General features: G+C 36.9%; 1 protein-coding gene across 5 annotated transcripts in view; it reads right to left on the bottom strand.

Annotated features, from left to right (window-relative positions):
• IGSF11 (immunoglobulin superfamily member 11) overlaps positions 1-13,949 on the bottom strand; it is a 195,591-nt gene that overhangs the window by 132,743 nt on the left and 48,899 nt on the right. The gene's annotated exons all lie outside the window — the stretch shown is intronic.

The following is a 13,949-nucleotide window of genomic DNA, read 5'->3' as shown; positions in this document are numbered from 1 at the left end:
GCAGTGGTTGGGAGTCTGCCTGCCAGTGCAGGGAACATGGGTTCGAGCCCTGGTCTGGGAGGATCCCACATGCCACGGAGCGACTAGGCCCATGAGCCACAATTGCTGAGCCTGCGCATCTGGAGCCTGTGCTCCGCAACAAGAGAGGCTGCGACAGTGAGAGGCCCGCGCACCACGATGAAGAGTGGCCCCCACTTGCCACAACTAGAGAAAGCCCTAGCACAGAAACGAAGACCCAACACAGCCATAAATAAATAAATAAATAAATAAATAAAATTTAAAAAAAAAAGAAATAAAAGCAAAAAATAAACAAATGGGACCTAATCAAATTTATAAGCTTTTGCACAGCAAAGGAAACCATAAACAAAATGAAAAGACAACCTATGGAATCGGAGAAAATATTTGCAAATGATGTGACCAACAAGGACTTAATTTCCAAAATATACAAACAGCTCATGCAACCCAATAACAAAAGAAACAATCAAAAAATGGGCAGAAGACCTAAACAGACATTTCTCCACAGAAGACATACAGATGGCCAATAAACACATGAAAAGATGCTCACCATCACTAATTATTAGAGAAATGCAAATCAAAACTACAATGAGGTACCACCTCACACCAGTCAGAATGGCCATCATTAAAAAGTCTACAAATAATAAATGCTGGAGAGGGTATGGAGAAAAGGGAACCCTCCTACACTTCTGGTGGGAATATAAATTGATACAGCCACTATGCAAAACAGTATGGCGGTTCCTCAAAAAACTAAAAATAGGGTTGCCATATGATCCAGCAATCCGACTTCTAGGCATATTCTCAGACAAAACTATAATTTTTAAGAATACATGCAACCCTATGTTCATAGCAGCACTATTCAAAATAGCCAAGACATGAAAACAACCTAAATGCCCATCGACAGATAAATGGATAAAAAAGACGTGGTATAGATACAATGGAGTGTTACTCAGCCATAAAAAGGAATGAAATCATGCCATTTGCAGTAATATGGATGCACCTAGAGAGCATCATACTAAGCAAAGTCAGAAAGAGAAAAACAAATACCATATGATATTTATATGTGGAATCTAAAATACGACACAAATGAACATATCTACACAACAGAAACAGACTCACAGACATAGAGAACAGACTTGTGGTTGCCAAGGGGGATGGGGGATGGGAGAGGGAAGGATTGGGAGTTTGGGATTCACAGATACAAACTATTCTATATGGGATGGATAAACAACATGGTCCTACTGTATAGCACAGGGAACTATATTCCATATCCTGTGATCAACCATAATGGAAAAGAATATGAAAACGTATATGCGTGCATAACTGAATCACTTTGCTGTATGGCAGAAATGAACACAACATTGTAAATCAACTATACTTCAAAACATTTTGTTTAAAAAGTGGTTACCTTCGGGGAGCAGGGAATGGTAGGATGATTGAGACGGTCTTTCAGGGCTATTGGGTGTGGGCAATGCACGCCACTGGATCTAGATGGTGGTTACCTAAGTATATGACTTACGATAATTCACTAAGTAGTCCTCAATATTTCTACACTATTTTTGTGTACATTACACTGCCCTGGTCACTATTCTCTTTTCTAATAAGTTTAGCAACTTTGAAATATAATCCAAAAAATAACCCTGTATATCATCGTTCTTCAGTGGACTGAACAACGTATAAATTCTAGAAAGGCAGCAGGAACATGTCAGAAGAAAGTGGGAAGCTACTGTAAACTTAGTTCCATAAAGGAAAAGGCTGAGTAACTACTAAAGATTTTCAGAGTTTGCAGTTGTTATTGCTGTTGATGGAAGGGAGAGATATAATGAAAACAGTGTTTGACAGAAAAGCAACCTGGCAGAGAAGAAAGGATGGATCAAAGAGAAGAAAGGTGAAATAAAAACCCGCTAGAAAACTGTCAGAATACTGTAAACTTAAAATGATAAGGATATAAATTAAGGAAGGTGGTGAGGAAAGAAAGGAGAGCAAGAAATTAAGAACGCTGAGAAGAAATGGTTTAGATTCGGTGGTGTCAGATGTGAAAAAAATGAATTATTTTTGCCGAGGCACAGGCCGTGGGATCATGCACTTGTACAGCATGACTGCCACAGTCTCCAAAGTCTGGACAACATCAGAAGCTTGGGCCACACATAAAATCAGTCTGCCTGAGATTTAATTATAAATATATGCGTGTGTATGTGTGTGTGTGTATATATATATATACACACACATCACACATGTATATATGCAAACTGCCACATATAAAATTAGATAACTATGTGTGTGTTTACATATTAGCAAGCATATATGAAGTAGAAAGGCAAGTAAAGGTTTTGTGAAGTTTAATCTGAATGTGGAAAAGCTGAAGAAGTGCACTCACTGTACCTGGGATAACTACACCACAAGGAGTCGGGGAAAGGGCTGCATTACCCTCTTTCTCAAGTCAACGAGAAAGCTGGCAGGCCGACTTCCACTATGTCAAGAGAATCTGAGATGAGAATCCAAGAGGAAGTGCTCAAGATTGCAAATTATTTTCGTGTTCACGGTCATCATCATCAGTTTATAGAATATTCGTTAGACGTTGACGGAATAAGCAGATTTGATTTATTTCAATGCAGGCAGATGGCTTGGTGGTGGAAATTGTGAAGAGATTTACTGAGCGGCTTCATCAGATCAAGGACATTATGGAATTAAAGGGCTCTAAGAGACCTTACTGGTCCAGCTCCCAGTGGCTCACAACATTGCACTTTCTTATTAATGAGAAAGACAACTCAACCCCCTGAATTCGAAGTAACCAGGGAGGGAGGAGGCAAGAGCACAATTCATTTGTCCAAAGAAGTGCAAATGTTAACACGGAAACTGGAGATATCAAAGGGCAACTGAAACATGTCTTGCTCTGAGGACAATGAAATCACGAATTAGGAAGAATTAAAAGTCACATTTTCAGAAAATATTTTCATGAAAATGAATCATATTTAAGTTTCTATAACTATTTTGGAGTACAAACCTCAAGAACCTTCTCTACTAGTGTGTTTTAGTTTCAGGAAAAATTTAATGATCTGAAGACAAACCATACTTACCAAGAAAACACAGTACGCAGTGAGTTTATGAATCTCAGAATTAATTTGAAAGTTCTGCCAATGTGACTAACTGTCCATTTGGGAGACCACCTGGCTTTGTATAAAAACATTCTCTTTCATGAAAATGCACAAAGAACAGTTGGGAAACACTATCAATGACATACGTCAGAATTAAGACCACACCTCTCCAAAGTTTTAATCACTACCTCCCTGACTAAAAGCTTTTATCACTACCTCCCTGACTAAAATTCTTTGTTTTTTAAAAGCTCACAGGCTTTTCACCTTTAATCAACAGCAGCACTACTAAAATGTCTATATTCACCATGTAACCCAGTATAGATAAATTTTCACACCTATGCCTGGCTTAGACCAAGAAAAGTCATTATGAGATAAAAGCAGAGAAAGGTCCTAAAAATCAATTTAAAGGACCTGGATACAGTGATTGTGGTAAAAAGTTTTTCTGTCACATTTAAAGCCTGTTCACAACTGACACTCTCCTGACACATACGATACCTATCTATGCTATAAAGGATTTAAGAAAATAAAGATGTATGTACATAGCCTGAGTCAAAGTGAACAGAAATTAATTTTAAAATATAATTCTTTATATTTTAAACCACTTTTTATAAAGTTTCTACAACAGATGAAGATGGTTTTAATTCCTAGAACAGATATCACCATAAAGTCTCATTATATTGATGGGGGAGAGGGAGAGGAAAGTCATATAACTATTCTAGCAAAAGTTTTATAAATATGTTAACACCAGTCATATATTATCTCCAGCTTATTTTATTGCCAATATTCTCAATACTTGGAAGCCAAGTTAAAGAATCATGAGATCACAGAACTGGAAAAGAAGAGGAGATTACCCTACCTAATCCCTCATTTTGCAGATGAAAGCAGGCCTGCAGAGCTGTATCATGTGTCCCAGGTCACACCTCCATTGACAACCCTGGATAGAACTCTTGCCTCCTGGCTCAAGTTGGGGCTTAGCAATCCTTATAACAGTAACTATTACTAACCAAGCATTTTCTGTATGCCAGGCACTATGCTAAACAGTTGAGAGATGTGTCATTTCATTTAATTTAGTACTTCTCAAAGCACTGATACAAGATAATCAGACTCAAGCTCAGGACATCATAACACTCCCAAAGTCATAGAACAAATAAATAAGTCAGGAATTCAAACCCAATCTGTCTGACTATACAAACCCATGAACTTTTACACAGTGCTTGTCTCCCCCCAAATGCTAAATGTGTACATCCAAAAAATTCCATTTTTGGCAACCTAGACTACAAAAATACCTACACAAATTTATAGGTTATATGTACAAAGATGTTTACTACATCATTAATACCAAGAAATCAGAAACAACATAAATATCCAATAATGGGGAAACAGCTAAATAAATTACAGTATATACATGCTGTGAAATACTAAATGGTCACTAAAAAGAATGAGGTAGATCCATGTAACAGATGTGGTAACATACCCATATTAAATTGTTATGTTTTAAAAATAAGTTGCAGAACAGTATTTATGGTATTATTTATTTTTTAAAAAAAATTACATGCACAGAACAATGCACAGTAAAAGCAGAGAATTCGGTGGGTGGAGGTGGGTTTGAGTCAATTCTTAAACACTGCTGCATTGTCTGAATTTTTAGGATATGTTACTTTTATAATTTAAAAAATTATCATACAAAAATAAAGAATTTTAAATGAGTTTATTATTTATTTTTTTAAATGTATGCATACTCCATTTAATGCCATCCCCCATAACATAGAATAATTGTGTGGCTATTTGTGTCTAAAACACTTTTCAAAAAAAAAGAAACTAACATCCCATTACAGCACACCAGCATTTCAAGTCTAGTCCATGGACCCACGGGGGTCTCCCAGATCCTGTCAGAAAGTCCATGAGGTAAAAGCTTTTTTCTTAATAATGGTAAAGTGTTATCTGCCTCTTTGCCTGAGTTAACATTTGCACGGATGGTGCAGAAGCAGTGGTGGGTAAAACTGCTGGTGCCTTGGCACAAGGCAAGCCACTGTCACGAAACCGTGGGAGAAGTTATTGTAGTCATCACCGTCACGCTCTCACAGTTAAAAAAGGAAAACCAGTTTTTAAAAAATGTCTTTGTGAAGCAACAACAGCAGTTTCATTACATCTTGACCTTTTCTAATATTCTGTGTGACCGAACAGGCAGAATGAAACATGAATCCCATATGTGGCTACCAGAGCCAAATGGTGTCCCAAGGAGAAGCGCTGGGGCAGCCGCTGGAGCTCAAGGCTAACTCAACTATTCGCTTTTTCCATGGATCAGGACTTGTACTTGAAAGAACAACTGACAGACTAATCATTCAGACTTAGGTACCTGGATGACATTTTCTCAAAATTGAACAAAGTAAGACTCTCACTTCAAGGGAAATAACTGATAACTGTTTGTTGCCAAAGATAAAATTTGAGTAAATATTAAAATTTGGAAAGCTTGAATCTGCCATTGTGAGCTTAATGGCTTCCCAATACTTAAAGGCTGTCTGGTGAGATCAATGGTGATATTAACATGCGATTATTTTTTTACATTTTATAAAATGTAATACATGTCAACATTTGTAAGGTCTGCATAAGTGAACCAATATTTTCCGAATATTATTATTGAACCGAATAATTATTCAACTGAATAATCAATGAATAATGTTACAAAAAAATCACGCATGAGTAAAAGATCCATTTAAAGTACAATATTTAATATCTATTAAAGTGGACTTTAATATAATGGAGTAAGAAATGTTTATTGATATGGTTTCTGATTCTTCATTGCAACCAGTCTTTAAGATACTACCACTTAAAGTGTTTTGGTAGAATATCAAAGAAGAATAACCAAAATTATCTAAAAATGCTATCAAAATACTCCTTTCTTTTCCAAATACATAGTTGTGTGAGGTCAGATATTCTTCATATAGTTCAACCAAACCAAGACAACACATCATAATAAACTGAATACAGAAGCAGATAGGAGAATCCAGCTGTCTTCTAATGAGCCAGACATTTAAGAGTTTTCCAAAAATGTAAAACAATGCCACTCTTCTTGCTCATATTTTTTGGTTTTGGAAAAATTCTTACTTGTCATAGAAATATACTATGTCAACATATAATGGATATATTATTGTTGTTTTTAAATTGATTAATACATATTTTTAAATTTTCTCACTTTTAGTTTCTAATATGGTAAATATTGATAGACATACCCACATAAATAAAAGCTCTTCTGGTCCTCTATAATCATTAAGGTCCCAATAATCTTTAATGCCAAAAAGTTTGAGAATCTTTGCAGTGTACTGTTAACACATTTTTCATGTGTTCTTCATACTGCCTTAAGTCTTGGCCAACAAGTGCAAGTATAGCAATCTGTACTTATACGTGGGCAATACGCATAAGTGAACTGTATTACAAACTTTCTCAACCAATGAAAGCATAAAATGTTAGCCTGATTTGAATATGTTCTGCAACAAGCGATGTTCACTACACTTCAGCCTCTCTTTTTGCCATGTATTTTGTGTTCTGGCAAATGAACTTAACCAACAGGGGCTGTTAAAAGTTGTATAACTGATAGTGATGGGCATGGTCCAAAGAAACAAAGATTAGTATAATGATACTTAAAATTGATGATACTTAAATGATGATGCGAAAGACCCCGAATAGCCAAAGCAATCTTGAGAAAGAAAAACGGAGCTGGAGGAATCAGGCTCCCAGACTTCAGACTATACTACAAAGCTACAGTTATCAAGACAGTATGGTACTGGCACAAAAACAGAAATATAGATCAATGGAACAGGATAGAAAGCCCAGAGATAAACCCACGCACATATGGTCACCTTATTTTTGATAAAGGAGGCAGGAATATACAATGGAGAAAAGTCAGCCTCTTCAATAAGTGGTGCTGGGAAAACTGGACAGCTACATGTAAAAGAATGAAATTAGAACACTCCCTAACACCATACACAAAAATAAACTCAAAATGGATTAAAGACCTAAATGTAAGGCCAGACACTATAAAACTCTTAGAGGAAAACATAGGCAGAACACCTTATGACATAAATCACAGCAAGATCCTTTTTGACCCACCTCCTAGAGAAATGGAAATAAAAACAAAAATAAACAAATGGGACCTAATAAAACTTAAAAGCTTTTGCACAGCAAAGGAAAACATAAACAAGACAAAAAGACAACCCTCAGAATGGGAGAAAATATTTGCAAATGAAGCAACTGACAAAGGATTAATCTCTAAAATTTACAAGCAGCTCATGTAGCTCAATATCAAGAAAACAAACAACCCAATCCAAAAATGGGTGGAAGACCTAAATAGACATTTCTCCAAAGAAGATATATGATTGCCAACAAACACATGAAAGGATGCTCAACATCACTAATCATTAGAGAAATGCAAATCAAAACTACAATGAGGTATCACCTCACACCAGTCAGAATGGCCATCATCCAAAAATCTACAAACAATAAATGCTAGAGAGGGTGTGGAGAAAAGGGTACCCTCTTGTACTGTTGGTGGGAATGTAAATTGATACAGTCACTATGGAGAATAGTATGGAGGTTCCTTAAAAAACTAAAAATAGAACTACCATACGACCCAGCAATCCCACTACTGGGCATATACCCTGAGAAAACCACAATTCAAAAAGAGTCATGTACCACAATGTTCACTGCAGCACTATTTACAATAGTCAGGACATGGAAGCAACCTAAGTGTCCACCGACAGATGAATGGATAAAGAAGATGTGGCACATATATACAATGGAATATTACTCAGCCATAAAAAGAAACGAAATTGAGTTATTTTTAGTGAGGTGAGCGGACCTAGAGTCTGTCATACAGAGTGAAGTAAGTCAGAAAGAGAAAAACAAATACTGTATGCTAACACACATATATGGAATCTAGAAAAAAAATGGTTCTGAAGAACCTAGGGACAGGACAGGAATAAAGACACAAGATGTAGAGAATGGACTTGAGGACACGGTGAGGGGGAAGGGTAAGCTGGGACGAAGTGAGAGAGTGGCATGGACATATATACACTACCAAATGTAAAATAGATAGCTAGTGGGAAGCAGTCGCATAGCACAGGGAGATCAGCTCGGTGCTTTGTGACCACCTAGAGGGGTGGGATAGGGAGGATGGGAGGGAGATGCAAGAGGGAGGAGATATGGGGATATATGTATATGTATAGCTGATTCACTTTGTTATAAAGCAGAAACTAACACACCATTGTAAAGCAATTATACCCCAATAAAGATGTTAAAAAAAATAAAAATAAATGATGATGATACTTAAGGCATCTGCAAGCACACTGTTGAGGTTGCAGTTATGATTAGTAGAAGATTTTGGACATTTTGAGAGCTATAAACATCACTGCAGACTGAGAGGATGGTCCATAAAGGAATGAATCACAGCTGGAAGAAACTATGGCTGGAAATACATAGCCTTCAAAGGACGGAAAGGGAATGGGCGGGGAAGACAACTAGCAATCTCCACCAGGAGGAGGTTATAACGCCACCCACATGAGGCTGACTGAGTCAATGCTCCTATTTCTAAAAAAGCTTCTCTAGTACTTTATACACATGATGTGGGGAGGAGGAGAGAGGGCTTAGACCACATGAGGAGTGATTTTAATTAATTATCTCCATTCTTGGGAGACTAGTTCTAACACACAGGCCCTCAGGACTAAGAATACCAGTGACGTAAATGGGAAACTTCGAGGTTCTAAATCAATTCCCAAAAGTCCAACATCATTCTTCACTACATGGAGCAAAACCTTCAGAAATTCCTTAGGAAAAAAATATCTCAAGATGGACACCTTCAAAGTTTTAGGATTAAAGATAAGCTAAGAGTCAATTTTAAAAGATATGTGAATACAGCATTTCTAAATAAACTTCTAAAATCATAGAATTTGAAAAGACTATGAAAATAGAACTCTATCACCTCTATTCCACAAAACATACAGCAAGGTTTAAAGATTAGTTGAAGCTGACAGTCAAACCAAATCCTTAAAGAAAATTTTAATGAAATTCTCTTTTTCTTTAAAAGAAAAAAAAGCATTCTTTTCAGGTACTCCAAGCACACGGGAGTACCACCTGTTTTTGTAACCACTCACTCATTCAGTCACAATTATCTACTGAGCACTTATTCTGTGCCAGGCATGGTACTGTCTTTTAGGGAAAATGTACACACATACATACATACATATATACACACTCATAATTATATCATAAAGTTAACCTCATGGAACAAGGGGAAACTGTTAGCATAGAACTATGTCCACACTCTCATACACCCCCACCAATTCTAGCTTCTAAGGGGATTTCTGGTTCTGTCTGGTTGGCTGCAGGGTTTTGTTTTGTTTTTTAATGTCAATCCTGGAATAGGTAGAGCTGGATAACTGGAAGGAGCTATGACTGGCTAGATTTATTTACCTGGGAAGAATCTGATGCTACTAAAAGAACGTAACAATCTCCAAAACGGAAGGGGAGGACAAGGAGAGAAAAGAATCAACATTAATGAGAAAACAGGAGTGAGAGAACAGAGTTTACACGAGCTACTGCTGCGAACAGGGAGACTTTGGGCAAAGGTGGATAAAGTTCAAACTCTAAATTTGAACATTTCTTAAGCTTCCACTGGTGTGATCTTCAACAGATTCTGATGGAATTTTAAACTTTTTTTCATTTTTTAAAAAAAATTTGGATTAATGAGTGTTTTAAGAATGGCCCAGAAGTGGGCCCATTACATTAGAGTTACATTCACAATGTCAGATTGTGTTATTACATAGTTGTGACCCTCCATGAAAAAACAATATTGAATTTCCAATCCCACAAAGCTATTATACTTTAACCATCTATCGCAACCCTAAATCCTGATCCACTATCGTTATTAGCCATTAATGTTAACCTAATTCTCTGAAGATTCTTCCAAAAAAACGTTCTGTGGTACAAGAACTTCCTGAACTCAGCGCTTCTGGGATCTCAACTTCTTTACCCACAATGCTTTTCTAAATAAAAGTGTGCATCTAACCTTGTCAGTTTGTTACCTCTCCCAAGATGAAAATGATAAATGAAACCAGTAAGTAGACAACTTCTAAGAATTTTTTATTGAATAGACTTCTTGTTCACATTGGCAAATTGCATTGGTTTAATACTGTTCTATAAAAATTAAAAATTAATGATATTTATGAAAATGTGACCTTCCTATAACACATGAGTGAGGCAGAGCCACACCATATAGCACCTATGTAGTACCCAATAATGCTAATGATGAACTGGTATCAGATCAATGACTGAGCCCACCATTTGTAAAATTAGGAAACACTGACTGACTTCACATTTCTGAAATTTTAAAACCATCACAGAGGGAAACTACTACTACAGTCTCTTTCTTACATGGTAGGAAACCAGGTACAGAGGAAATCAATTACCCAAACTTTAACAGGAAGAAATCCTTCCAGTTTAGTAAGATCAGCTTAACTAATAAGTAAACTAATGAACTTTCCACTTTTAAGACCAAAATCAGCTCAAATCAGATGGCATTTTGAATATCACCCAAGAACTGACAACGTCTCTTAAACTAGCTTCTCTCAAAGTACGATCAAGGGAGGATTTCAGAGCCTCCAGATGGTCTGAGGCTGCCCTCAGAACACGGGTTGGATGTGTAAGGGCCAGGGAGTCCTCATCAAACAAAGGAGGAGGAAATTGAGGGGTCAGTGTTCACTTGAGGTCATCAGACTACAAGAAAGTCAGCAATCCTACCTCAAACTGCCTAACATGTAAACTGGTACCACTGGTGTAGATAACAATAGATTCAGAATCCCTATTCTAAATAGTCCAGTTCTAGATGAGAAATTAGGGGAACGCCACAATTTTCCCAACTTTCACTTCCACACCGGTGTTCTGTATAACTCAGAGCAACTAAAGAATCTTACGTACCAGCACATCACCTTGTTTGACACTAAATCACATGGCTTAAGTACAAAGATTCAAATGAGAATTTTCATTATAAATGCTTCCACTATCGAAGTGTGAAAACACATTTGAAAATGTGCCACATACTGTTACTGTGGGGAAAAAGTCTTTATCCACTGCATCATTACCTTGGGTCTGACAACAGTTCTAAGCATAACATTTTTAAAGCGCTTGGTGATTTAATATTTAAATTGCTTCCTGAGTAGTCCATGTTGAATACTGAACTTAATTTCTCTAAAATTTTCATCCAGTGGCTGTCACCTTTCATGTAGGTCAAACTACAAATTTTTATAAAAAGTGAATCCTTCCAAAACAGTTCCATAATTAAAGTTAGATATAAGAAATGGGAGTTTACAATAAATTTTTCATAATGCTAACAATCAGAGCTCATAATTCTTTTCATTTTATGTCATCTTTTATATATTTTTCTCAGATTCTGGAAGGTTACCTGCTATTTCAAGGAATCATAAGTAATACAAGAAATGCTTTAGATATATCTAACCCACTGGTAGAACTATACAGAAGTAAACTTTTCAATTCAAATTCCCTTTGAAGTTACTCCACAGAAATTAAAACAGAAATTTCTTGACAACCATTTTCTCTCAAAAATTTAAAAGTCCATTTCTACCTTTGGTGCATTCTCCCATTGTAGTGGCCACTGCTATAATGGTTATTTATCTAGCATCCATTTCCCTTTTCTCCCTTCATAATGGAACCAACTTTGTTCCACCCGATATCCACTCTTCCCCCTCATTCCACATTGCAAGTCCTAGGAATGGGCCTTAGTTCATTCACTCCAACTTTGCCATTGACTGGTTCAAGAACTTAACACAGTCAGGACATGGTACCCTCCTGGAGACCGTTATGCTGGGCACTCAACAGCTGTTCATCCTCATCCCCTCCCCACCTTACGGAAACAGTATCAGTGGCCTACCCATGGCCCACTGAATAAAGCCCAAACTCAGTATTCAACGTTCTCTACCATCCTTTTACTACCTTTTTAGCCCTTTCTGCCTCGCATATGCATCTCCTGCTCCAGCAGCTACAAGCCTGGCCTTTCCAGAATATGCCCCTGCACTTTCCACTTCATATCCTACAGCCAGGCTCTTCCTTTGGCTAGGAAAGCCAAACTCTCTCAGCTCAGCCAATTCAAATTCTACTCATTCAAAGTCCAGATCAAAAGGAAACTTTTCCATGAAGTCTCCCTTGATATCACCAACAAAAAATGGCACTCATCATATACTCCTTGTATCATAAATCTCTTGTGCATGCTTACAGCTTGTTTTAAAACCGCAGACTCCTTACAGGCTGTGGACAAACTCTTGCGCATCTTTGTCCTCCACCACCATCCTGCCCCACCAGACACCCAAGTGCCCAGAGTGGGAACTCAGTAAACACTTGCTGAACAAATGAACACATTTTTTGAGGGTGAAAAGTGCCTCTACAGAATAGATTACCACGAAGGCTGAAATGTCCTTGGAAGTCTTTAAAAACATCCTAGTATGGTTTAGGAATAGTTCTGCTGAAGGCAAAGAAACACATCAGATGACCTTGTAAGTCTGATTCTGCAAATTTCATCAACTCTTTAAAAGTATTGCCTAACAATTCAAAAACAAACCATACACAAATGCTATTTACAAGAAGAGGGTGGCATTTATTGTAATATACAAAGGTTAACAACCCAATTTTTTACCAAATATTTCAGTTGTTCTTATAGTAATATTTATAATAGTTTCAGTTATGTCCAAGGGATTATTTAAAAGCCCATTTACTCTATCTTATTTCATACCTAAAGGAAGTAGGACAGAGAAAAATGTTGGTCCTCTCAAAGTAGTAACCAGACAAAATTAATTTAGAAGCACAAGTTTACATAATGCACATACTGATGTCACTTTATTATCTACACATCATCACTAAATATAAACCTACTGAAGTCCAGAGAAGTTATCTGTAATTTTGATTATTTCCTTCTATTACTCCTACGGACCCCTTAAATTGAATTTGTACAATTTAAGTCGGCTAAAATTAGGTTACTTCAAGATCTATGGGTACACTATCAGTTCAACTAAAATTATGGGAAACATACTGATATCTCCAGAAAGAAACTGTATTAACCACAATACTCCATAAATCAGTTAACCTGTTTTTTAAATAAAAGCCTTCAGAATAAATCTCAGTAAATCTCAACAATCAATTAAATGGAACAGAAAAGTTGATTCCACAGGACAGGACACTCACAAAAAGAAAGGGCAGTGTATAAAATGAAAATCAGGATCTAAATATGACGACTATTCATAGAAAATAAAATATAAGAAAGATTAAGTAGAAATTAGAAAATTAAACTTAAATAGATTTTTTAAAAGACAGTTAATAAGAAAATTAAACATGTTTATTTCTTTTGTTCTTACGTTGCTATGTCCTATGTATTTTTGTAGGTCGATTTAAAGCCCTTGGGGAAGAAGCTAGACTATAAAAAAAAATAAATTCTTGTTTTCTAATCTAGTGTAGCACACTGCAGTTATTTTTTAAAATAAAGACCACATTTTCCGTCATAACCTACATATGCTCGTTAAAGGTTTGGGGAAAGCTACAATTTAAAGTTTTCCAAATTATTTTAAAAGCATCTCCAGTTTTCCTGCAGCCGCCTGACAACGGAAACGATTCTAAATCCCGTTTCTCCCTGGACCCAGTAAGTAAGGGAGTTCGTTGTCTATAAAGGGCAAAGAGCGGGGTCGGAGTCAGCGCCGTGTTCAGGACCGGCGGTAACCGCGTGGTGGGCGTAGTTACCTCTGGATCGGAACACCTGAGCCGTGCGGGGGGAGGGGACCGGGGCGG

The sequence above is a fragment of the Eschrichtius robustus genome, chromosome 6 (genome assembly GCF_028021215.1).
Source record: "Eschrichtius robustus isolate mEscRob2 chromosome 6, mEscRob2.pri, whole genome shotgun sequence".
In the NCBI taxonomy this organism is placed as follows: Eukaryota; Metazoa; Chordata; class Mammalia; order Artiodactyla; family Eschrichtiidae; genus Eschrichtius; species Eschrichtius robustus.
Note: the sequence above shows the minus strand (reverse complement) of the source record. Positions and strands in the feature narration are given on the sequence as shown.